Source organism: Pan troglodytes, chromosome 1 (assembly GCF_028858775.2).
Source record: "Pan troglodytes isolate AG18354 chromosome 1, NHGRI_mPanTro3-v2.0_pri, whole genome shotgun sequence".
NCBI lineage: Eukaryota > Metazoa > Chordata > Mammalia > Primates > Hominidae > Pan > Pan troglodytes.
The window spans coordinates 107,200,423-107,225,429 of record NC_072398.2 but is presented as its reverse complement, the minus strand read 5'-3'; the positions used below and the strand labels follow the sequence as shown (position 1 = coordinate 107,225,429).

Here is a 25,007-nt window from a genome sequence, read left to right as displayed (position 1 = left end):
GTTCTCAGAGAGCCTTGTATAAACACCTGAATTAATAATGATAGCCCTGGGATGGCCACATAAAACGAATAACATTGGTTGCTTCAAGAGAGGAAGACCGAGCCAGGCACAGTGGCTCATGCCTGTAATCCAAGCACTTTGGGAGGCCAAGGCTGACAGATCATTTGAGCTCAGGAGTTTGAGACTAGCCTGGGCAACTTGGTGAGACCCTGTCTCTACACAAAATACAAGCAAAATTAGCTGGTAGTCCCAAACACCTGTAGTCCCAGCAGTGTGGGAGGCAGAGGTGGGAGGATTGCTTGAGCCCAGAAGGTTGAGAGGCTGCAGTGAGCCATGATCATGCCACTGCACTTCAGCCTGGATGACAGAGCAAGATCCTGTCAAAAAAAAAAAAAAGAGAGAGAGAGAAAGAAAGACTCTTGACTGGTGGCTACTGGTGGGAAAGAGGTTTTTACTACATCCCCAATTGGACCTTTTTATTTTAAAGTATGTGAAGATAAATAAATGACACAAAAGAGTGCATATCATCCCATTTATTTGAAATTCCAGAAAAGGCAAAATTAATCTGTGGTGAAAAAATCATAACAGCAGTTCCTTCTAACAGGATATTGACTGGGAAGGCACACAAGAGAAATTTCTGGGTGCTAAAAATGGTCTGTCTTAATAGGGGTAGGAATTACAAAAAATTCAGTTAACATTTCAATGAATGTAAATTTTATCTTAAAAACTATAAAAATAATTTAAAATTTAAAATCTAGTAGCTAACACCTAGTTGAGCGCTCAGTGTCTATGGGTATTGGCCAAAGCTATACATACACAATTTTGTTTAGTCCTCATACTGTCCTCACGAGGTAGGTATTATTATCATAACCCCCTCGCATATGAAGAAGCCCAAATTTAGTAAATACTAAATAACTTTCCTTAATTTATACCCCCTGGAAAATGGGGGAAGAGCTTTGAATACCATCAGTCAAATGCCATAAGTTATTAAATATTAGACCCTATAGCACTTCTCTGAAATTGTAATATTTTTGGTATATATATATATAACTCATCTACTAGATCAAGAGCTTCACAATGATTGAAATCATAGTTTGCTTTTTGTTTGAGGTTTATGGGTTTATTTTATGTCATTATTTTAAAGACTGGGTCTTGGCTGGGCACGGTGGCTCACGCCTGTAATCCCAGCACTTTGGGAGGCCAAGGTGGGTGGATCACTTGAGGTTAGGAGTTCGAGACCAGCCTGGCCAACATGGTGAAACACCATCTCTACTAAAAATGCAAAATTAACTGAGTGTGGTGGCGCATGCCTGTAATCCCAGTTACTCGGGAGGCTGAGGCAGGAGAATCACTTGAACCCGGGAGGTGGAGGTTGCAGTGAGGCAAGCTTGTGCCACTGAACTCCAGCCTGGGCCACAGAGTAAGACTCCATTTCAGAAAAAAAAAAAAAAAAAAAAAAGAATGAGTCTCACTATGTTGCCCAGGCTGCACTTGGACTGTTGAATTCAAGCCATCCTCCTGCCTAGGCGTCTTGAGTAGCTGGGACTACAGGCACACACTATCACGCCCAATATTTTTGTCTTAAGTTTCTAAGGAGTCCCAACACTGCACAGTAGCTGTTCAATATATTTTGAGTGAATGATTAAAAACAAGCTTGGTGTTGATTTTATTGGTACAATTTATATTTACATATGTAATGTTTATATTATATGCTTTTTATATATTTATATGTGTGTATGTATATAATTGGCACCAACGTAGCATTGCTGTGCTTAAGTGCCTGAGATGTATCTCAAATGAATAGACCTGAGGAGAGAAGCTTGTGTCATTAGCTCTGACCCTGCAGCACTAATCTTGGTTTACCCCTTTATTTCACTCACCCTGAGCACATCAATTTATTTGGTGAAAGAGCTTACACTTCAACATCTCACTGAAATAGCTCATTCCAAAGAAAGAGCTAATTCTAACCTCTCACAAGTGCTTGAGCATTTGCATAAGTGAAATTTCACTGTGTGAGTTTCACCCAACACCACCTCTGCTCCAGCTCCTGCTACTCTACTGCTCATACCGTGGAACTCCACAGGTGGAGTAGAAGATCATCAGAGAGAGTTTTATTTGCAGTAAATTCGGTGTGCAACGGGCAAAGCAACGAGGAGTCAAGGTGAGGCAGAAGAACAGCAGAGGGAAGTGGAAGTTGGATAAAGGGTGAACTGAGTAGGAGCGGAAGCAGGATAAAGAGGTGGGTGAGCAAGAAGCAAGATAAGCAGAAGTTGAGCAGCGAAAACAAAAGTGAGATGGAGTAGTGAGTAAAAGTTTATGGCTGGCAGGATCCAGAGCAAACCAGTAAAAGGCATGCATATGAGAGAGAAAAAGTAGCCTTTAAATGACCCCGTATGATAATCAGCTCATTAAAGCTAATGCATGTGGACTGCATATCATGGGTGTACTTAAAATTATGGGATGGAGGTGATGCGGAAGCACACAGGGGCCAAGTAACTAAGCAACCCACCTATCAATCAGAAGGCACATGCTGGGTAGAGATTAGGCAGCCCCAGGAAGAGGAGAAAAAAGAAAAAAAAAAAACATGTAAAAAGACCCAAAGCCCAAAGTTCACCAAACTGACGCTGATCTCATTTTGCAGAAGTCAGCCCGTTCTCCCCTCTCTGAGAGTGTTACTGTGCTTAATAAGTCTCTTGCTGCTTTGCTACATGTGTGTGTGTCACTTCCAATTCTTTGTTAAAGACACCAAGAACCTGGGACTTCACAACACCAGCCGGTAACAAAGGTATGTAAGCTTGGGAGGGAGGAAAGAAAGAAGGGAGCAAGAGGAGATTCAGACATGAGATGCATTCACCCTATGAGTTGAACCCTGGTCTCCAGCGTGGGAGTTGACAATTCTATTACTGAACCATCAATGCTCCGTGTGGTATAACCTCTCATAGTTTTTTTTTTTTTTTTCTTAAAGATAATCTCTAGTGCTATGGGCAGGCATGAGCAGGCAGGGAGGATGGAGGTGGGAAAGTTCTATAATAGGCTTACACAGATATTTTTGGGAAACAGAGCTAACAAAGCAACAGCCACTTGAAGCAAAGGCTTGCCGTAAACCTTCCACAGTTTGCCAGGAGAAGAAATTCTGTAGTGAAATTTTCACTTTCTCTCTTGTGTAGATCTCTGTAAGACACAAAAGTTGGATGACAGTCGTTTTGATTCTTGGACTTTACTAGAGACTCCAAAGACGCATCTGAGGAGAAAAGCTCTGGGTCCCTGGGATGACTGTGCCACTCGACATAGCCTCCTGGAGTGGCCAAAGAGAGTGTGGATAAGAAAAGAAATATTGGAGTGAACTTTCACTCACTCCCACTTCTGTAGGTTTCTTAAAATATATGGGTTTAGAAGCAAGATACTTGGCGTTTTCAAATGACTCAAAAGAGATGTAGATGAAGAGAAGTTCGGTCATCCCACAGATCTTCCGGAGTAACCTGGACACATCCCTAAATCTCTAGCTCCTGGGTCTTCGAAAGCCTGTTTGCCTCAGGGTTGGGAGGAAAGGGTTTGGAAAGTACCAAGGCAAGGGTTGGCAAAAAGATTACCTCATCAGTGAGGAAATGAAATTTCCAGAAGTTTTCGCCAGATCTGGGACCAGAGAAAAATGCTGGATGAATTTCCTATGCAAACCTTTTTTAGAACCACCGCTTCAAAGGCCGTCCAGAGACTTCAAATTAGATCTGGTGAAACTGCTCCCGGTAGGGGATTGGTAGTTCAGCGGTAGAGGTTTTTGTCTCCCACGCCGGCGACTCTGGTACGACTCCCGGCCATGCAGGACTTCTTACCCTTCCGGGAGGAAGGGCTACTACGTTTCTACCCAACGAAGTTATTATATTATACAGGCTGTACTGCATTTATGGACCTTGGTCGTGGCAGCTAGAAGCTAACCTGAGGGGCGTGCCACCTCTGGAGCATTCTCTGTGCTCGAACTAATAATCCCGGAATTTACGTTCCTGTGCTCGAAGCCTGTCCTTGAAAGTGGGGAGTGCTTCCGGTGGGTTGCTGCAGTTTTAAATACTGGGAATTAAAACCTTTGCTACTTTCATCTAGTCTCCCGGCAAACCCCTGGGTAACCCAAAGCCCATCAGAGGGATTCGCGTGCTGGGCTTTCCGCTACGTTAGGTCACGTCTCACTATGGAGCGAGGATCAAGAAGGTCCGGGAAGGAGAGAAGCTGCGGGGTCCAGGGAGGCTCTTCGGTGGTTGGTCGGAGAGGTTTCAGCCGCCCAAGGAAAAGGGAAGAGTGTGGGAATCTATCCGCGTAGAGATGAGGGGCGCGGCGGAGACAGTCTCACGCAGAGGTATGCCCAAACACCGAGTTACTTAACCTCCTCAACCACCTTGGCATCCGCGCCTTCCGTGGGCCCGTCGGTCTTCCGGGAGAGATTCTGTGTCCCTGGTATTGTGTGTCAACAGGTGTTAGCCTGATAGTTATATTTTTAATGAGAGAAAACGAACTACAGAATTTGCGAGTTTTGTTTTTTTTCTGGTTTTGCTTTATACCTCTTGGATTCTCCTTCCAAAGGATTCCGATCTGAGGGGCATTGAGGTGTGACTATGGTAGACAAGGGGTGGTTAATTTTCATCCAAAAATCTTTGGCGGATTCCCTTGCTCTCCCGCTCCCCAGTCTAAGAGCAGTTTAAAACAGAAGATCAGAAACATTTGGAGAATGTTTTTTTCTCTGTGTTCTAATGATAAACTTGATTCATTCAATTCCAAAAGTTTCCTTATTCTGAGGTTGTCTTTCCATATTTTGAGTATAAAACCATGGCCATACTATATGTTGGACCCACGAAGTTTCTTCTCTTCACTTGTTTATTTGTAAAATCTCTTTGTAATCTCAGAATTTCCTGAGTAAACTGGGAACTGTTATACATAATTCTGTGTTTTTGAGCATTCTTTGTAAACAGGAATCAGGATTGGGGGTGGGGAAGGAGGGAGGAGTAGGAGTGCTGATTTGTGTAACGGAAAATCATAGATTACTTATGTGATGGGACAAAGGTTTAAAAAACTCTTAGCGTCCCCAGATTTCCCCTTTTACTGTTTGCTGAAGAAAATTCTGTCCTTGACTCCCTTCCTTACCCTCTCCTGGCCTGTGAGAAGCTTCCGCCCTATTCAAGTTATTTCCTCCTCCCCTCCCCGCCACCCTCCCCCAGGCAGCCCCCTTCTGTTTTTCAGTGAAGCCGCTGCAGGAAAGTCGGGTTTGTGAGAAGACCCACACAGGCAAGGACAGCAGGAGAACACTGACATAGTTACACTCTTGTCACCAGCACTGTCATTAAGAAGTTGTGAAAAGACAAAGACAACAGAGGAGAGCGGAGAATAAAATCTCCGTTTCAGCTATTCCAGGATGTTGTGCCAATTGTCCCGTGTCCTTGATAGGAAGTAGTAAGGAGCTAGGGACATTTTTCCTGAAGGCTTCCATTGCTGGCAAAATCTCATTAAAGGTGTCTACATTGATAGGTTGGCCACAGGATGGATACAAGAACAGGCTCTGGCTTACCTCTGCCAAGATATATGTGTAAGAATACTCTCTGCAACATTAATTTTTATTGTAAAATAGCAGAATAATTTTATTATTCAATCATTATATAATGTTCAAATGTATGTGACTTTATTTGGACAATGAAAAATGTAGTTGTTAAAAATAGACAATACAGATGATTCAGATGATGTTACTGATGAAAATAACAGATGACAATTACTGAGCATTTATGGCACTCTTACATACATTAACTTATTTAAAGTTCAGAACAACCAAGGAAATGAGCAACCTGTGGTGGGCGTGAGAGGTTCTGTGGCACAAAAGGAAGATAGGCATTCAAAGAACACCAGGATAGAAGAGCCGCAGTAGGCCGGGCGCGGAGGCTCACGCCTGTAATCCCAGCACTTTGGGAGGCCGAGGCGGGCGGATCAAGAGGCCAGGATATCGAGACCATCCTGGCTAACAGGGTGAAACCCCGTCTCAACTAAAAATACAAAAAATTAGCTGGGCTTGGTGGCACGCGCCTGTAGTCCCAGCTATTCGGGAGGCTGAGGCAGGAGAATCGCTTCAACACGGGAGGCGGAGGTTGCAGTAAGCCGAGATCGCGCCACTGCACTCCAGCCTGGGCGACAGAGCGAGATTCGGTCCCCAAAGAGAAGAAGACCCGCAGTAGGAGGAAGAGGGAGGAAGTGGAGTCGGCCAGCTGGGATGCTGGAAGCCATTGGATAGCTCAGGCTGAGAGAGGGCGCTGTGCGCCGCAAGCCTCCCTGCAACCGCAGACCTCGGGCCGCCTTCCTCCAGGAAGACGCTCCAGACTTCTGGTATCCGTTGAGATCTAGTTTCCCTTGAGACGCTGCAAAGTGCATCGTCCTTGAGCATTTCTCCTCTCCCCAAGACCCTCCGAAGGAAGGATGAGCGGACGGAAGATTCACACCGAAGTGGTCGAGCGCCCAGATCCCCGGCTTCCCTGGGAGCATTTCCCAAGTTTCTTTCATGGGTAAGAGTGGGCCCAGCAGGATAATGCCTCCGGTTCTATGAGGAGCAGTGGGGGAGATGCCCACGTGGCCACCTCTGTGGGCTACACGACCCAGGCCTTCCAGGAGGAGCGAGGAGTCCTGGGCCCGGGTCCAGCGGTGCCAAGAGAAGCAGCAAGGCAAGGGGTCCCCTCCTACCTCAGGGTCTCTGTCCTACTGGGGTTAGGAGACGTTCATCCAACTCCCTCTCCAAGTGTTGGAGAGGAGGCTAGGTCTTTCCCACGAGCTGGGGAGGAAGAGGTGGCAGAGGCGGAAGAGGAAGCCAGCTGAGATGTGCGAAGCAGCTCTGGCTATAACCGGTAGGGAGAGGGCGCGCAGGACCCAGGAGCCTCCGTGCGGAGCCAGGCCTCAGGAGCAGCCGCCTTGCTCCTGGAAGGGGTGCCTCCCTCCATCTTCTGTCCAAAGACTGTAGGGAGACCTTCTCGCCTGGTGGGAAAGCGACGTCTCCCATGCTTTCCCACCACGCAGGCCTTGTGTCCCTTTTCCTGCTAGTGTCTGACCGCCAGCCTGCGGGGGCTGCGGCTGCCGCGGTTCTAAGCTGGGTGGAGGCTGCCCGCCCGCTAGCCAAGAGCCGCGCTAGGAGGCAAGAGTCGGGAAGTCGTGTGCAGGCCGGGAGGAGTCCCAAGCTCTGGGTCAGGGCTTTTTTTGCCAATAGCCAAATTCAACGTGTAAAAGACAGCTCACATCTGTCTGTTCCTGAGCTTCAGTCGGAACAACAAGGAAGGCCCTCAAGATCCCTAGGAGGGTGGCGGAAGGGTCTCTAGCGGCGATATCCGCGTCGGGGGCGGTGAGCCAAGGACTGTCAGGAGCCTGCGCGAACCCAGCCCCCGGGTAGCGCAAACACCACCGCAGACAAGGGCCCCGCGTGTAGGGAAATCGCAGGGGTCAGAGCAGCTGGAGTGTGGTGGACTAGCCTCAACCAGGGAGAGCTCCCTTCTTGACCACGGTCTGTCCCTCGCCAGGTAAGAGGAGACGAGTGTCAGTACAGCCTCCTCTCCCCTAGCCAGATGCTCAGGGTCACCACCTTCCCCTCTGCTCGCCCGTCGCCATTCTTCCAACCACTCGCTGCCAAAGATTCCACCAACAGTCACCCACAGGACAACCCAGGCCTCCTTTCAGCAGGGGCTCCCGCCCCGCAGCCACCGCGCCCTCTCACCCCCGCAGTTCTGCCCGCCGCCTCTGCCCAGTCTGTGCACTTCACCTCCCTCGCTCCCGCTCTCCCCTGAGCTTTACAGTGGACACAGGGTTCGTCCCCACCCTTCTTGGGAGTACTGAATGGAAAAGGGGGAGGGTGCACAATTGCTTGGTAGAGTGTAGACAGACATTGCGGGATTTGACTGTGGTACTATCCCTTTGATGTCCTAGTGATTTTTACACCTGCCTTCTGCTTAGGGCACCGGCCACAGTTTTCCATTAGTGCCTACTCCACCTGCTGTCGTTGTTGGGTAAGCGAACATCGCCCTCCTGTACCACCCAGTCAATAAATGGGCGGTCCTGGAGGACCTCACCCGCCGCTCACCCCCCTCCCAACCTCGCGGCCATCGCCTCCTGTCGCCTCTTCCGAAGGCCTAAGAAGCATGTTAGCTGCGAACTGAGGTGAGGAGGCTCAGCTGACCGCCTGTGTCAGCTGACGACGTGTGCCGCGCACAAACGCCACGACTTGGCTTGGCCTCTCTCTCTCTTAGTTATTTGCAGCTCAGCCCAATCGGCGCCTCTGGGATGGCGGAGGCGGCAAAGATGGTGGGCTTCTTGGGTACACCTCCAGGAGAGCTGGCATCTCTGCACGGTGGTGTACACCTGAGCGAGACGCTCAGTCGCTCTCTAAAGCCCCTTCTGCGAATGGTGGACACGGAGATAAATAAGAGGGTGTGTCATGAGAGGCCGTCCACCAGGACTTGCCCTCCTTCGCCAGGGTTTGCACCTTGCAGGGAGACTCTTCTGCCTCTGGCTCTTGGAGCAGGCCGGCTGACAGCGGAGTAAAGAAAGATTACTGCGGGTGGGCAGTCAGTGCAAAACAACTCCCTGACCGGTAATCGAACCCGGGATGCGGTGGTGAAAGGACTGAATCACAGCCACTACACCAGCACGGGGGCACGGGAGAGTCTTTCTCAACCTTATTGCCATTTAAGTGACTGTTTCTGAGTGCGCTGGGAGGACTTGGGCCTTGTGGGAGTCGCTGGTCACTCCTGGAGTCGTCTCACAAGGCCTTTCCCTCCCTCCTTTCTCCAAAAGAGGAGCCCGCAGGCGACACACCCAGCACTCTGCGAGGCCCACCAAGGCCCCGATTCCCGAGTCCTGGAGCGAGTTGCAGCGCCCTGGCTGCAGCTGACCACTGACCTAGAGATGTGCCTTTGCGAAGTGGCAGCGCATGGAGAAACAGTAGCGGGTCGCTGGGGCCAGAGCCGCTCACCGGGTAGCCAGGAGCAGGCCGGAGCGAGGAGGCTCCCGGGGTGACACCGGGGCACCCTGAACATCATAAAGGACTCAGACCTTGGCATTCCCGACGTCATATAGGACTCACACGGATGCGGAAACCGAGACGGGCTGGATGGAAAACTCTTTCCAGACAGGCTCCGGGGCCCTCAACTGGTCTCCGACCTTCCCCTGCAACCTGCAACACCTGCCATTTTCCCATCTTAGGCTCCAGAAGCAGAATCAAGTGGGATGTCTTGGAAGAAAAACAAACAAAAGGCCCACTAGGTGGAGTGAAATGGATCAGGAGCAATTATGTTCAATGGCACCTTTAAGTTTTCTCAAAAGGAGGAGGATTAAGAATCAGCCACCTTAGTACATACTTAAAGGTAAATATTACATTTAAGAAAATCCTTGTTATCTTAATGTGGCACTGAGAAAATACTATCAAGTACAGCACGTGGACTAAGTTAGAACATTAAATACACAGGATCTCTTGATAGAATTATCCTCAGACTTTCCAGTTTTAATCTTCTAGATTTACTGAAACCTGATCCTGTCCCTGCTGATGAAACGTCAGAGGAATGGGATCCTGTAGGTGAAGATCATCAGCTTATAAAATCCTGTTGCCATCAATGGGGGTAGCAGGAAAATGATGAAGATTGGTTAAGGGGCCAGTGGACTCAGCATTGAAATGAATCATGGACTTGAAGCCAAAAGACTCAGTTTGTGTCCCAGCTCTCTCAAGCAAAGCCCCCAAGTCCCAGTTTCCTCATCTATAAAAAATAATAAAAATACTTCATGGACAAAGTTGTGTGGGAATCAAATGAGATAAAGTATGCTCTGCATATACCCTAAAGTCTTATTTAAATAAAGGCATTCTTTTCATCTGAGAAATTGAAGAAAAAGATGCCCTGAACAAGAAAGACAGGAGAAAAGATTTTTTTTTTTAAATGAAGGATAAAATGATGAAATCCCCCCAGGTATTCCTACAGAAAGGCCTTACCCATGAGCTGTAGGCATATATCCGGTCCTAAGGTCCATTTTGGAGTAGCCCAGCACTCAGTCTGAAAGATTGGACACTGAGAAATATGTGCATCCCATTTTTCTAACTAGCAGCATTTTGATCCTGTCTTATTATCCATACCCAGGCTAGCACACATGATTTTTTCTGCTTGCACTTCAGGAGAAGATAGTCATTGGACAAAAGGTGGGTCATTCTCACGTTGACCAAGTTTCTGTTCCAGTATCACCCTCCCAGGTAGGCCTTTATTCACTCTAAATAGATCACACTGTCTAAAATAGCTACCTTTCCTGCACACAGTCTCTTACTATGCCATTTACTGTCAAAGCTCTTCTCACTCCCTGATATGATTTTGCACATTGATTTGCTTGTTCATTGCATGTTCCCTCACTACAATGTAAATGCCTTGCCAGTTTTGATCACTACCATATCCCTAAGGCCTAAGAATGTTCAGTACATACTAGGTGCTCAATAAGTACCTTTTTTTTTTATAAGTGAATGAATGAATTCTATTCTTATTCCATTGACATTTTCCTGTCTTAGCTGCCTTGGACAGCTCTGAAAGTTCTTCTGCTATTTTGTACACTATTGTCTTTCTCTGTCATTTGAATCTTTTCCTTACTTAGTTTGGGTTCCTCCAATAGTAGAGCTTGAGACAAAGGTTTGGATACCAGTAGTGTATTTAGAAGGTGATCCGAGGATTGGAGAGAACAGGGAGAGTAAGAAGAGAAACAAAGAAGAACCAACAAAAAAGTGCCTTACCTGGGTTGCTGATGTGGGCAGCAGGCACTCAATTTCATCTGGGTTTCCTGAGAGATGTGCAGAATACCTCCCAAAATACAGAAGATGGAACATTAATTCACACAAACTGAAAAGTTTGAAAAAAAAATTAGTCTTTGCCCTTGAGAAAACTTTACTCTGAGTGAAAATGAAAACAAGAAATGCTTGTGACTTATTCATTGTATCAAAGGGAATTAAATTTTATTGAGTACCAAACATGAGCCAGGGACTGTACCTGGCAAATTATATATATTGTCTTATTTCATTATGGCAACAGGAGCTGCCATATATCAGGCAGCTACAATTTAACCAGGTTCTTCACATGCATGCCCTCACCAGTTCTTACAACTAGTCAATATGAGTTTTTATTTCCATTTAAGAGATGAGAAAAGTTGAGACTTGGGGAAAAGAAATAGCTTGGCCTAGGTAACACCATCAATTCACAGCAGATCTTTCTGACTCTATAGCTTGTCCTATAGAGAAACAATTACATGTAAGGAAAATAAAAGGCAATATAAATTTAAGTGAGTGACTACATGACACTTTCTTGTGAAGAGTTATAAGAATTCAGAGAACGCAATGTGCAACATGAGGACCATGGTCAATAATATTATATTGTACACTGGAAATTTGCTAAGATAGTAGATTTTAGGTACTTGTACTGTAAAAAAAGAAAGGTAACTATGTGAGATGGTGAATATGTTAACTTGCTTGACTGTAGTAATCATTTCACTATACATACGTATATCAAAACATCATGTTGTATACTTTAAATTTATATGATATAATAATATAAAAAATAGAATTCAGAGAAGTGAATGACTGTTGTGAGCTACATTTAAATTTAACAAGATTTTATTAAGAAAATTAGGTTTTTAAAAATTTTTAAGAGAAAAGTGGGGAGGAGAAAATGGATTCCTCTAGGCCAAGGAAACAGCTAGAGAGAAAGGCATGAAGATGAGGTAACTGGCTTCATGGAACCTGAATTATTTTTCATCAAAGAGCTCAACCCCCCATATTATCTTTCATAAATAAGTAGTGTGCCATGGAATTATGGAACATGAAAGGTATGGATTTAGAACATGATCTAGGTTAAAGAAAAAAGAGGAAGAAAACTAAAAGAAAGAAGAAAATCCAGATTGTTGGGATGATTCTGAGGCCCTAGAACCTTAGAAACTCTAAACTCTTTCAAAGTGTATTTGAAGAGATATATATTCAGTGTGTGCAGTCTGACAACAGTGGAATGCCAATAACATTTAATTTCCTGGACTTCTAAACTTCTTAACCTGTTGTGCTGCTGGAATGGGACTGTAAATCAAAATATGCTAAATTGTATGGGGAACATGTGTATTTAGTCTTTCCAAACTGCCCAGTGATTTTTTAAAACACTCCTCACAATAGTATTTATGCTGGTCTTGTTTTTCATAAGTCTTTCTTCTCAACCATGCTGCAACTGGTTAATATAGGCATCAAACACAGCACACAAGAAGGAAGAATGCAGAAAAGAGATTCAGAAATGGATGAGAAAGGCCAAAGTATCCCTGACATCTCTCCCATCCCAACTGTTCTAAATGTTCTTCCATTTTCAAACACTACAACAACAACAAAAAATTGGAATATTGCTTTGGGTCTAGTAAATCATTAGCAAATTAAGAACCTGTTTTTAATAACATTTAACTTGTAAATAATGCATTAATTGACTAGCCTGAATGTTAGTTTGAGCATTTGAAACTCTGCTACTAAATTTGTAATGAAAGAAATGTGCTGCAACAGTAGGCTATATGGTGAATATAACAGATTAAATATGACAGTTGAATCATATTTGTGAAAATGGGGTTATAATTAGAGGACACCTGCAGCTCTTTTCCAACCAAAACAACAGAAATTAAACTTGCATAAATTGTGTGTGTGTGTATTGCATTTTCTATTGGCGTGTTTCTTTTGTTCTCCTTGAGTCTTGTGTTAGGTTTTATCCCCTGTTTTTCAGGTCATATGTTAAGCAAGCAACAAGTGGCCTTTTGCTGGACACACTTTATTGGATCTCAAAATGACACATTTTTGGGAGGAAAAGAAAAAAAGGACACAGAGATCTTTTTTCCTAGGAGTTAGGAGTTACTAAAATTCATGAGTGATAGCCCAGCATATTATAACTGCTCAGAATTAGAGGAAGCCATGTGAAAAGGAACCAGTAGGGATTTCAGTCTCAACTGCCTTGCCTCCAACTATCAAGTAGGATTTCTCAGATGAAAACATGAAGAATGTGGCACCCTGCCAGCTATACATTATTAAAATTATGTATGGCAGTGAGTCAGGTAGAGAAGTTGCTAGACATAGGGATTAAACCAAAGAGAAACTAAATATTTGCAATGACTAATAATTAACAAAGTGCTGTCATTTCGCTAATTCATTGTTTCTCATTCATTCAACAAATATAGATAAGCACCTTGCAGAGGCTATACTAAACTAGGCCCTGGGATACACAGCCGAATAAGACACAAATCCTATGCCCTCAAAAGGCTGAAAATCTGGTTTGGGAAAATATCTGTAAATCAAAAGAAAGGCAGATCATGCAAGTCAGAGAAAGAGATGAAATACTAAGAAGGAAATCTTGGCACATCTGTCAAATGCAACAGGGAAGTTAAGAAAGATAAAGACAGAAGCATTTCTGTTGAATTTGTCAATCAAAGTTCATTAGTGACCTTGGCAGAAATTATTTTAGTGGAGTGTTGGGAACAGAAACCAGATTACAGTGAGCTACAGGATGAATAAGAAAGAGAATGTAGAAAAGTGAGTGTAGACTGCTCTTTTCAGAAGTCTGACTATGAGAGACTAGAGACAGAGACAGAGAGACTAGAGACAGAGAAAGAGAGTGAGGAAGTTGGGGGTGGTGGGGGAGAGAAAGTATGTAAAGAGTTGGTTTTCAAAGGCCTGAGCAAGTTGCATATGCTGAGTAGTGGTCACAGCCGTTGCACACAGAGAATCTTGGCATATTAACACACATGAGTGCACATCAGTTATACATTTTCTCCCTATCAGAAGTTGAAATTCCCTTTTAATATTCCAAGTATTAAATTCTCATTTAATATGCTAATTAGCCTGCATTTTACAACAGATTGTATTAGAGCCTGGATACACATCCAACTCGATTCCATGTATGGAGCCGTAGTTGATTTGGTCAATAACTTGCATTGTTCTGCATGAGAACTTCCACAATTTGCTACCTCATTCTAATAGGGTTTGCTTGAATTATATGAAATCACCACCTTTACTGGTCAAAACCAGCTGAATATTGGCAATTTCATGTGGTTCAACCTAATAGTCTGCAGGGGTCTGGGGAGATCATAGCATGTGAATATAATATTGAATGAGACATAGGAAGAAAGAAACAAGATAGCTGGGACAAAGGGTATTGAATGAGTAGAAAAAAAGTAGTAATCTTTTTGTCTGGGTTAGGTGTGTGTTCCCAAGGGAAATAATTTTTGAGCATGTAGCTTGAAAGTAATAATACCACTTTTAGGTAGTACAAATGGCTCAGGGGATCAATTGGGATTTAGGGAGCGGGGCTTTTACCTGCAATCTGTCCAATTTAGTCAGACTAACTTGCAATTTTTACACTGTTAAACATCTTATAAATCTGAGACCAACAGATCAAAGAAAAGCTCTTTCAATTGAGTGTCTGGGTAACTTGTGGCAAATTTTTTATCCCCGTTGTAATGTGATTCCTCCATCTCTAAAGTGAAGGCATGGATTACCCACTCATTCTCAATCCAATGTGAAAGGTCCAGAATTCTGTGTCAGAGTTAAGAGAGTCCTGGTGCAGTCAGCAAGGGAAAGTAATTTTTCCAAACTGCCTGTGCTAAAAATAAACCCAGGGTAGTCTCAGGGGAGAGCTACCCAGTCCCTTTCACGGACAGTAAATTCACTGTGGTGGGAGGTGAAGATGGACTGAAAACAAATACCTGAAGAAAGAAAAACATCCTAATGCGGGCACCAGTGGTGAGTTGATGGGAACTGAGCTACCACTGGGAATGCATCACCTGAGCATTTTCTCCAGAGCAGAGTTGTTGGACAAATCTATGAGGAGAAATTCCCACAGCAGGGCACAATTTGGGCTCTGGCTAAGTTCTTGGAATGTCATTTGTCAGCTGTCAGAATCCTATATTCATAAAGGGAGAGGAAAACTCTCACTAAAATGCAACTAAAGAACACACAGCAGCAGAACCTGGTCTCTTCTGTGTTAACAGAACAAACATGAAAATAGTTAAGCCAACATACTTGGAATTTGTGTCAATCATGATACTTTCATTGCTCGTCTTGAGTTTTCATGTCTATCATGCCACGGCGAGGCAATCACTCAGAACAACCCATGGCATTTTGCAGAGCACCAAAGAAGAAGAAGTGGTGAATCATGGGCCTGAGACTTGGTTACACAGTGTCTTAGAGAAATATCCCAGCTCCTTCTCAAGCTATAAAATTCCTCCTGCTAGGCCAAGAATAGATATGGAATTTCCTATCATCTCTGAATTTTTATTTTACTGAGTTGCAAGCAGAGCTCTTTCTCCTATTGTATTTATATTATCATAAAATTGATCTTGAGTATGTAGAACTTAAGAAAGTCTCCAAAGACAGATCTGGATGGGCCTCTGTCTTCCAGCTTATAAGATGTATTTTGTAAAATTTAGCATAGCTGCTTTTATTATTATAATACCTAAAATGTATGTGATTAAATACATGAACTGCCTCCCTGAAGGTAAGACAGCTTCTAAATTCTAAAGCTAAATAATCTAGCCCACAGGGCCAGACATAGAATTGCACCCAGAAATTCATACCAAATGTCAAGTCACCTTGGGGTTACTCCTGAGGGCTCAATGCTGATCATGGTTAGGAAGAGGTAATTTGCCCCACTCTCTTGCTTGAGGATGATTTTTTACTGCCACACATGGAAAAAGTTGCAGCTAATTATATGATTGTTCCAAATTATGAGTTCTCCTCCCTAAAAGAAGCTTATACTTTCCCATCCCATTGACATCAAGCTTGGTCATGTGACTTGCTTTGGCCATTGAAATGTGAGCAAAAGTGACAATTACCACTTCCCAGTGGAAACTGAGAGCCATCTTGGGGCTCCACAATTGCTCTTCTCCCTCTGCCCAAAGAATGGCATGACCTAAATAGGGACTCAATTTCAGAATGAAGATATGTAGAGCTGCAACTGACCTACAGCCAACCTGTAACAAGAGAGAGAAATAAATCCAGATGGTTGTAAGCCACTGAGAAATGGTGATTGTTTGTTACCAGAGTATAACATAGAAAAAGCTATCCAACACAACAGTAAAACAAACCCATCAGGTACAGGAAGTGGATCTGCTCCCTGAAACCCATAAACAACCACTCTAGCTGTATCTTAGCACAAATAAGGAAGAGGACCAGAAAAGAAAGGAAGAAAGGAGTTAGGGAAAGAAATCTCAATATTTCCCAAGGAAATATTGGTGGTGTTCTAGAAGAAGTGGCTATGTTACAACAGTTGCATCTTAGGACATTTATTCACTTCCAGGCTTTCATCTCCTCTCAGTGCTGCAAGGAATATCCTGCTCTAAGAACACCACTTTGAAAAGGACTGGCCATAGATGACTTTGGAAGACCAAAGAGTTCTGTATTGACCTCAGTTACGTCCTTAATACTCTCCAGCAAACATACAATATTTCCGTAGTCCATTAACTCTCCTACTCCCCTGAAAACTGTTTCATGCTTACTCCTCCCTTCTCAAACCTCTAAATGCCTCTGTCATCCTCACTCCAAGCTGATTATTTTGCTTCCTAGTTCACTGAGAAAATAACAGCAATCAAAAGAAACTGCACTCAGCCTCCAGCACCACCTCCTTTTCTCCTGCATGTGTGCCCATCTGCTCAACTTTTCCTCCTAGCCATGCTTCTAGTCAAAATCAACCCCTTAGCTTGCTGCTAGATCTTCTTTTACTCATCTATTGAAGGACGCTGTTCCAGTGATTTTCTTTTATTTCTTCTACTTTGCCTGTTTTTTCTCTATTTGATCACTCTCACCAACATTCAAACATCTTGTTTTCTCATATTTTTTAAAAGACTCTTTACTCCAATTCCTACTAGCGATTCCCCTTTCTCACACTTCCTTAATAGCAACACTCTTTGAAAGAGTGTCCATATCCCCTGTCTCCAATTTCTTTCCTTTTGTTCTCTCTAGACCTCACTCTAATCAGACTTTCACCTGCACCTCTCTACAGACACTGCTCTGATCAAGGTACCAAAACTCCTACTTTGCTAAGCCAGTGGTCATTTCTCAGTCCTCATTTTATGCAAACAGTCAGTAGCATTGGACACAATCACTCTCTCCTCTTTGAAACACTTTTTTTCCTCCACTGAGCTTCCAGACTCTCTGCTTGTTCAGTTTTATTACTACTTGTCTAGTCACTTCTTTTTGTTTCCCTCGATGCTTCTTCTCATCTCTGCAGTTTTACTCCCCAGGCTCAGTCCTTGAACCTTTTTTTTTTTTTTTAATCTATGTTTACTCCATTGGGAAGCTCATCCAATCTCAGAGCTGTAATAAATTGGTACTTCCAGCCTGGCTCTCTCCCCTGAAACTCACACTCATGTCTTTATAAGACATGATACATGCATGGAATGGATACCTAACAGGCATCTAATAGTTGACATGTCTAAACTAAACTCCTAATAGCCTACAGCAGCATCACAAAAACTGCATCTCCCACAGTCTTCCCCATCTCAGCAAGTAGCAACTGTTAGTTCAAGTCAAAACTCCTTGCAGTTTCCTTGAGTCCTCTTTTTTCATACCCCCATTCTAAACATACAAAAAATCCTATTGGTTTTACATTCACAACACATCAAGAATCCCATCACTTCTCATTGCTTCTACTGCTGCCGTTATAGTCTGAGCCACCATCATCTTTTGCCTGGATTAGTGCAGTAGCCTCCTAACTGTTCTCCTCTTTCCGTCTTTGACCTTTTCTAGTCTATTCTCTACACTGTTTTAATGAAGCAATAAAGTTATTTCATTAAAACATGCCAAATGGCACTCTCTCCTCAACATCTCCCCAGAGTCTTCTCTCATGCCTCCTGGTACCCTGCTCCTCATTTATTCCATCCACTCCAGCTATACTGGTTTCCTTGTTATTTTTTGAGAATATAAGACATGCTTCGATGTCAGCACCTTTACATTTGCTGTTTCCTCTCCCTGAAAATGCTTTCATTCTCTCCATGAACTGGAAGCAAAGTCATTATGGCTCACATCTTCCTTCAGATCTTTACTAGTGAAGTCTTCCAAGACTAGCCTACTTGATGTTGCAAACCCCACCCAGCATGCTCTACCCACCTTCCTTACTTTATCTTCCGCTAAGCACTTATGATTGTCTAACATATCATATGTTTGACTTACTTAGATTATTTATTGTCTGTATCCCCCAACCTGGAATGTAAGCTCCATGAGGGAAGGGAGTTTTTATTAACTGCTGTACCCCTAAATACCTAGAATAAGGCCTGGCACATAGGAGTCTCAACAAAGACTTGTTGAAAGAATAAATGAAATGTTTTTGCAAATCACCTTCTTAATGCCTGGAAATGTTGATTTAGTGTTTCATCCCCTTTACTTGGAATAATAAAAGAATATTAATGTTGCAATGGCTTTAGAGTTAATCTAGTTTAATACTGTCATATGACACAGAAGAAAACTTTGGCCTAGAGGAGGAAATAAGCTTTCTGAGGTTGCACACCTAGCTCCTAGCTAATGGCACAGCAGGGCCAGATGCCCTGGCTCCCAGCCCGTCTCTCCTCCCACAGTACCAACCACCCCATCCTCCTTCTGGCTTCCATGAGTAAAACTAGCTCCTGCTAATGCCTCTGCTTTTATTTTGTATCTCATCTTTGTTATATCATCTTGATATCTTCATAAATCTGCTTTTATCTCATTTTGCAAGAATATTTGTATAAAAATAAAAAGGGATGATTTCCACAGAATTTAAACAAAACCCCTACAGACTCTACTAAAGGTTTCATTAGATTCTTTAAAGATGTATTATGTATAAATATGCAAAAGATGTGTTAGAATTTAAACTCCAGGAAAAAAAAAAGTTTCAGAAAACATGATTAACATGTTAATAATGGCACCTAACTCTCCAAAAAGTGTGGCAAAGATTCAGTGAGAAAACATGCATTGCCTGCCATACATGAAAGACAAAGGAAGCATATGCTATGGCACAGGTTGGTGTGTGTGGGGTGTGAGACTTCTGTGAGTACTAGAGTTCCTACGTATCCCTGTTGATGTTACACAATATTGAGACCCAATTTTCTATCTTAATAAAAACATATGTGGTGAATTTGTAATGGTCCAATTTGTCACGGCAATTTATTATTCTACTTCCTAGAGCACTTTAGAGAATACTTTTTAAATACTGATTTAAAAAAAAATAAAAAGAGGCACAACATCTCCCTGAACCAGTGGGTGCCAACAGTTATCATCATCTCCGTTTTGCCTATGATATAAATGAAAGCCTAAAGGTTATTTACCTCAGTTCAAGCGCAGCCAAGCAATGGGAGATATGGAACCAGAAGCTCGAATGTGTAATTCCTAAACCTGAATTAGTTCATTGAGTCAGTCAGCCTTGTAAGCACTAGTAAGCAATTCAAGATGAAAAACTAAACATTATTTTTCTTTCATACTAAAAATTTTTCACTCTGTTCCCACAGAGAAATAGGGTCTACATCCCATGGCCTTGAATCTGGGTGGTCTCTGTGACTGTTTGGCCAGTAAAGCCATAGCAAAAGTGAAGCCAGCTCAGATTCCAAGTCTACACCTTATGAAACTGGTAGCTTTCACTTTCTGTCTCTTGGAACACTCTCTCTGGAAACCCTTAATCACTATGTAAGAAGTTCTACTACCCTAAAGCCACCCTACTAGAGAGGCCATGTGTAGACACTCCAGACAAGCCCAGCCGAGCCCCACTTTCTAGCCAGTGGCAGTCATGTGAGGAAAGCCATCCTGACCCTCCTGACAAGCCGACCCACCAGCTGAAAACCATTGAGTGTCCTCAGTCAATTTGAAATGGAGCGGAAGAATCACCCAGCAGAGGCATGCCCAAATGCCCAAGCAGCAAGGTCCTGATATAATAAAATGATTGTTATTTTTAGCCACTAAGTTTTGGAGTAATTTGCTATGCTGCAGTAGATAATAAGAACAGAATTTGATACCTGGAAGTGGAGTGCTGCCATAACTATCTAAAACATGTGGCCATGGTCTTGGAACCAGACAATGAGCAAACGCTGCAAAGATCTTGAGGACACTGTTAATGAGAATAGAAAAACCTGAAGGAGACTTCTAGTGAATACTTAGAGGAAGATAGTACAGGAATTACTATTGGAGGCTGGAGAAAAAGTGACCCTGGTTATGAAGTGGCAGAAATTTTGACAATACTGTTGCCTGTTGTGATCTAGACAATAGAATATATACCTAATGAACTGATGGATTTGGCTGGGTTTGGATCTCTGATAGGAATGCCAGAAGTGCCAAATGATTTGTTTTATGCATGTATAATACTGTATAGAAAAAGGTGAGCTTAGAAATGAAATGTTTATTGTAGTTAAATAATTAGTTATATTATTTTGTCATATTACTATGTAATTCCTAGGAAGCAGGACTGAGATGTAATAAAAGAATGTGGACATGTGACCAGTAAGATTTCAGAAATACTACAGACTAGGGACTGCTCTTTGCTTTTCATTCTATTTTTGAATGAGAATGCCAACTGCATTTTTCTTACCTTCATCTCAACATTGTGTATTGGGGATGGAGGAGCAAATAATGTGTTTCTTTAGTCCACAGGTCGAGAGGAACCATACTTGAAGAAACATACCTGAAGGGTTTCATCCATATGTGGGCCTGATTTGGATGATAAAATCCTGCATCTTGAGCCTGATCTTGATGCTGCCTGTGTTCTGATGCCATCAGGAGTTGAGAGTCTAGGGGTTTTAGAAAGGGTGAATGTATTTTCCCACAGGCAAGGAACATAATCAATGGCCAAAATGTGCACTGTGACAGATTAAAGGTTGCTACAAATTCTCTGATACCCTTCCATTAAGAGGTAGGGCAGATATTCCCTCCCCTCAAATCTGGGTGGGCTCCATGACTTGCTTTGATCAACAGAAAACGGCAGCAGTGATGCTGGGCCAGTTGTTGGATCCAGGCCTTAAGAACCAACAACTTCCACTTAAGTTCTCTTGGAACACTGAGTCCCTGACTACCCTAATATCATGTTGGAAAGGCTACATGTAGGCACTCTAGTTGCCAGTCCCAGCCAAGACCAGCTTTTCAGCCATCCCCATCACTAAATTTGTAAATGAAGCCATCTTGGAATCTCCAGACCAGCTCATTTGGCAGCTGGGTATCATCAAGTTATCTCTGCTGACTCCACATGGACAAAGGAATCACCCAGCTGAGCCCTATTCAAACTATTGACCAAAAAAATAGTGAGACATAATAAAATGATGTTTTAAGCCAGTAAGTTTTAGGATAATCTGTTACATAGCAAGAGATAACCAGGACACTAACTATACATGCATAGAGTAAACAGAGGTAGGCATACTTTCCACATTGAATTGTGCTTTCTAAAGAGGTGATGATGAGTTACCTTTTTGTAAAGGTAATACATTTCAAATGTGCTAAGGATGCTTTCTCTTTTTCTTATCCACAAAACATGCAGACAATAGTCACTCTCTCCTTAGTTCATAAGAATTTTGAGAGGAACAAAGGAGATAATATATGTCAAAGGCATCTGCAAAGCATTTCTCACTAAGCAAATGTAAGACATTATTACTTTTATAGAAATTTAAGTAAAATACAGGGTTTTGTGCAATTTAAATAATCACCTAGTTTCTATCAACTTTGGAAGTTTAGCTAATCACATATCTGATTCTTCTACATACTCAGGTATTCATATACAGGTATAAAATTGCTGTCCAATAAACATAGACTTTCTTCAGTACTAAATTAAAGCAGTGCTTGTTAATAAAAAAATCAATAATACATTTTAGCACAATGTTGACATGTAACACATATATTTTAACTCAAATATGTAAAGCACAACTGGTATTAGTTAATTCAATCAAGCAGGCAACTCTTGAAGGAGGTGGGAGGTTGCAGAAAACAGCTAGCTTGAAATGGAAACCACCCCTGTGCTGTCGTTCTGCCTCATCTTGGTTCATGATGTTCTCATCTTTATGCACACTGTGCATAAAGGAGAGAGATAAAGGGGTGTTAAAATACTTTCTTCTGTAGCACAGAATAAAGTGTTATGAAAGTACAGAAGTAGACACGTGCATTGTTTCTTGTTAGGAAACCTGAGACTGTGGAAAACTTGCTGAACTTCAGGTTACTGAACTCAAATATAATGTGATGTTTTATGCTTTTAATGATAGTTCTTCCCTCTCAGAAACTTAGCATGTATAGTCTTTGAAAGGTCTTTTCCTATACTTACTATCAAAAAGAAAGCTAAAAGCATATAAACACGTGAGCACACGTACATACAAAAAATTATCCCTTGGTAGCACTGGCAGTGTCTGCTCTTAACTCTAACCTTTCATTTAAATGGACAGTACACAGTGAATTGTCCAGTATCTCGGCTATCATGTCATGCAGTCATCTCTGCATCAGCTCCCCCTATCAATGCCTCTTTGGAGTCGGGCTCCAATCTGCAGAGCAGATAGAATTCCAAAAATCCTGAGCCCCTGTCGCTGTGAGCTTGTTTGCCAAGCACATCACAAGATGAGTGGTGAGATGCTGTTCACATATTGGCCCATTATCCCTTCAATATATGGAGCTTCAAGGATTTTCAGGGCCATATAACTGAAGAGAGTTTACCACCTACCAGAAGAAGGACCAAACTCTGACTGGAGAAATCTTGAAGGTGTAATTAACGTTTGTTTCCATCCCCCTTCAGCCAACACCTTTACTGCACTCACACCTGAGATTCAGGGAAAGTGCTAAAAAACAAAAACTTTTAGTAGAAGCTTCGAAAACATGGGCAAGACAAGACCCAGAATTCATTCTTATTTAGCATGTTGGACTGACTAAGTACATAAAAAGCAGCAGAAGTATTGAGAGCTTACCAGGTATCCTCAAAACAACCCTATAAACTAGATTATCCTCCTCATCCTACAAATGAGGAAACCAAGGAATAGGGAAATTGAGGAGCCCACTCAAGGTCACATGTCTGTCATTTATTGAAAGGAAAGAAACATCCAGCTCCTTGGACTTCAAACCTGAGCCATGTTCCTGGCCACTGAATTATACTGGGTTCTGGGTGAGGATGAGGGCAATAATGACAGCTGTCATTTATTGAAAGACAGCATAAGAGAGGAGAATCTGAGAAATTTAAGATAGGCAGAGCTCCAGTCTCAATTTCCAAATACCTCCATGACCCCAGACAGGTTACTGAACATAGCTGAGTGTCAAGTTTTCATTTTAAGATGGGAATAATTACAACACTCACTTGTGGGGTTGGTGTGAGTTTTAATAATCTGTCAAGTGGCAGGCATTTAATAAGCACAAGAGATTAATTATTAGTAGTTACTATGTGCCAGGCACCATTCATGTATTCATGTTTCATTTAACCTAACAATAACCATAAAAGGAAAATATTATACCTATTTTACAGATACATAAACTGAGGCCTAGGATTGCCTAGAATCACATAGTTAAGTCAGGATTTGATCCCAGGCCTATGATTCCAAAACCTGTGTTAGTTACACACCGTTATTTGGCCTCTCTCAATACACCAGCTTATGTCAACCTGTGCCACAAATGACTTTTTCAATAATCAGTTAACATGTGTCAGCTACTAATGTGGTGAGGCTGTATTGTTGAGTTAACCTATTGCTTTTCAAATTCTATTTTATGCTCTAATGCTCAGGAGAAAAAGACATTTAACTTATATGTAACTTATCTCTCTTGGGAAAATTATTGAATTTATAAATGGTAGCACTTTAAGAAAATATCAAAGATAGCTTAATTTAGAGAAAATGAGTCTGGACTAAGAATCAGGACCACTTGGCTTTTGTTTTCCTTTGCTTTTCACAATTCTCCACTGACTAGCTCTGTGCACTTAGACATGTCCCTTAACCTACAAATACCTCTACTTCGTTTCCATGAAGAGAGACATGAGCTTGAAGGGTATCTTCTGATTCTAAGTTGTTACTATTTAGTGCCTGCGACACATATGCACATATGCACACGCAGAATTCAAGAGCCTCTAGAGCAGTAGTTTTTCTCACTATCCAACAACATCGTTGTTGCTTAAAGAGCTGTTTCAAAGCTCAGATTTTGGGAACCTTCAGAATCTGACTTGGTTAATCAGGTTGAAGCTGGAGGATCTATATTTTGTGAACACTTCCCAGCTTCTTCAGGAGAGAAGTTAGGCTTGGTAATCACTGCTTCAGACCACTTTGCGGGTTTGGCAAAATAACCATGCCCTGAAACCACGAGGATGACCGAAGCCTGCCTCACGACCTCTGTTCCATGGAGTAAGTTCATTGATAAGGCAGAGCTGTAATGCACCAAGTTTGCATTTCTTGGCCATATATTATTACACAGTGTGTAGGTGGAAAAAAAAATTTACAGATTATTTTCCTGTAGAAAAGGGAATGCTGCCAGGGGCGGTGCGGTGGCTCAGGCCTGTAATCCCAGCACTTTGGGAGGCCGAGGCGGGCGGATCACGAGGTCAGGAGATCGAGACCATCTTGGCTAACATGGTGAAACCCCTTCTCTACTAAAAATACAAAAAATCAGCCGGGCGTGGTGGCGGGCACCTGTAGTCCCAGCTACTCGGGAGGCTGAGGCAGGAGAATGGCGTGAACCCGGGAGGCGGATCTTGCAGTGAGCGGAGATCGCGCCACTGCACTCCAGCCTGGGTGACAGAGCAAGACTCCGTCTCAAAAAAAAAAAAAAGAAGGAAAGAAAAGAAAAGGGAATGCTGTCCTGATGGCATCAATTTTAAAACTGGAGTAAAACTCTAGAAAGCAGTAGAATTAACCTACTTATTAGTGGCATCCCTAGTATGGATAATTACATTCAACTTGAGCATCACCCAAAGTCGAGAAAAAGCATGATCAATAAGACCCAAATACATGATCAGTATATGAACACCAAACTTGCATTCTAGTAGATAGATTTAGTGAGCTGGGATCATGACATG

The 25,007-nt window shown here is 42.7% G+C and overlaps 1 protein-coding gene and 1 long non-coding RNA gene across 4 annotated transcripts in view; one reads left to right on the top strand and one right to left on the bottom strand.

Moving 5' to 3' along the window:
• The first annotated feature begins 525 nt into the window (after window positions 1-525).
• LOC100614375 (uncharacterized) lies at window positions 526-9,786 on the top strand. 2 transcript variants are annotated; one of them, XR_008540192.2, is made up of 4 exons: window positions 1,711-2,161; window positions 2,642-2,785; window positions 3,168-9,365; window positions 9,515-9,786. It is a non-coding gene; the product is annotated as an uncharacterized LOC100614375 (long non-coding RNA). The 2 variants fall into 2 exon arrangements; XR_129536.6 differs by having other exon boundaries at window positions 526-4,345; window positions 5,202-9,365.
• The window catches only part of LOC745383 (Krueppel-like factor 5), a 75,565-nt gene continuing 56,149 nt past the window's right edge, over window positions 5,592-25,007 (bottom strand). The window contains exons 11-13 of one of the 2 annotated variants that reach the window (XR_010158827.1): window positions 20,673-20,778; window positions 10,763-10,829; window positions 5,592-9,232 (exon numbers count right to left, since the gene is read on the bottom strand). The gene's annotated coding sequence lies outside the window, so the exon portion shown is untranslated. The remainder of the gene's footprint in view (window positions 9,233-10,762; window positions 10,830-20,672; window positions 20,779-25,007) is intronic. The other variant, XR_010158829.1, reaches the window with a different exon arrangement.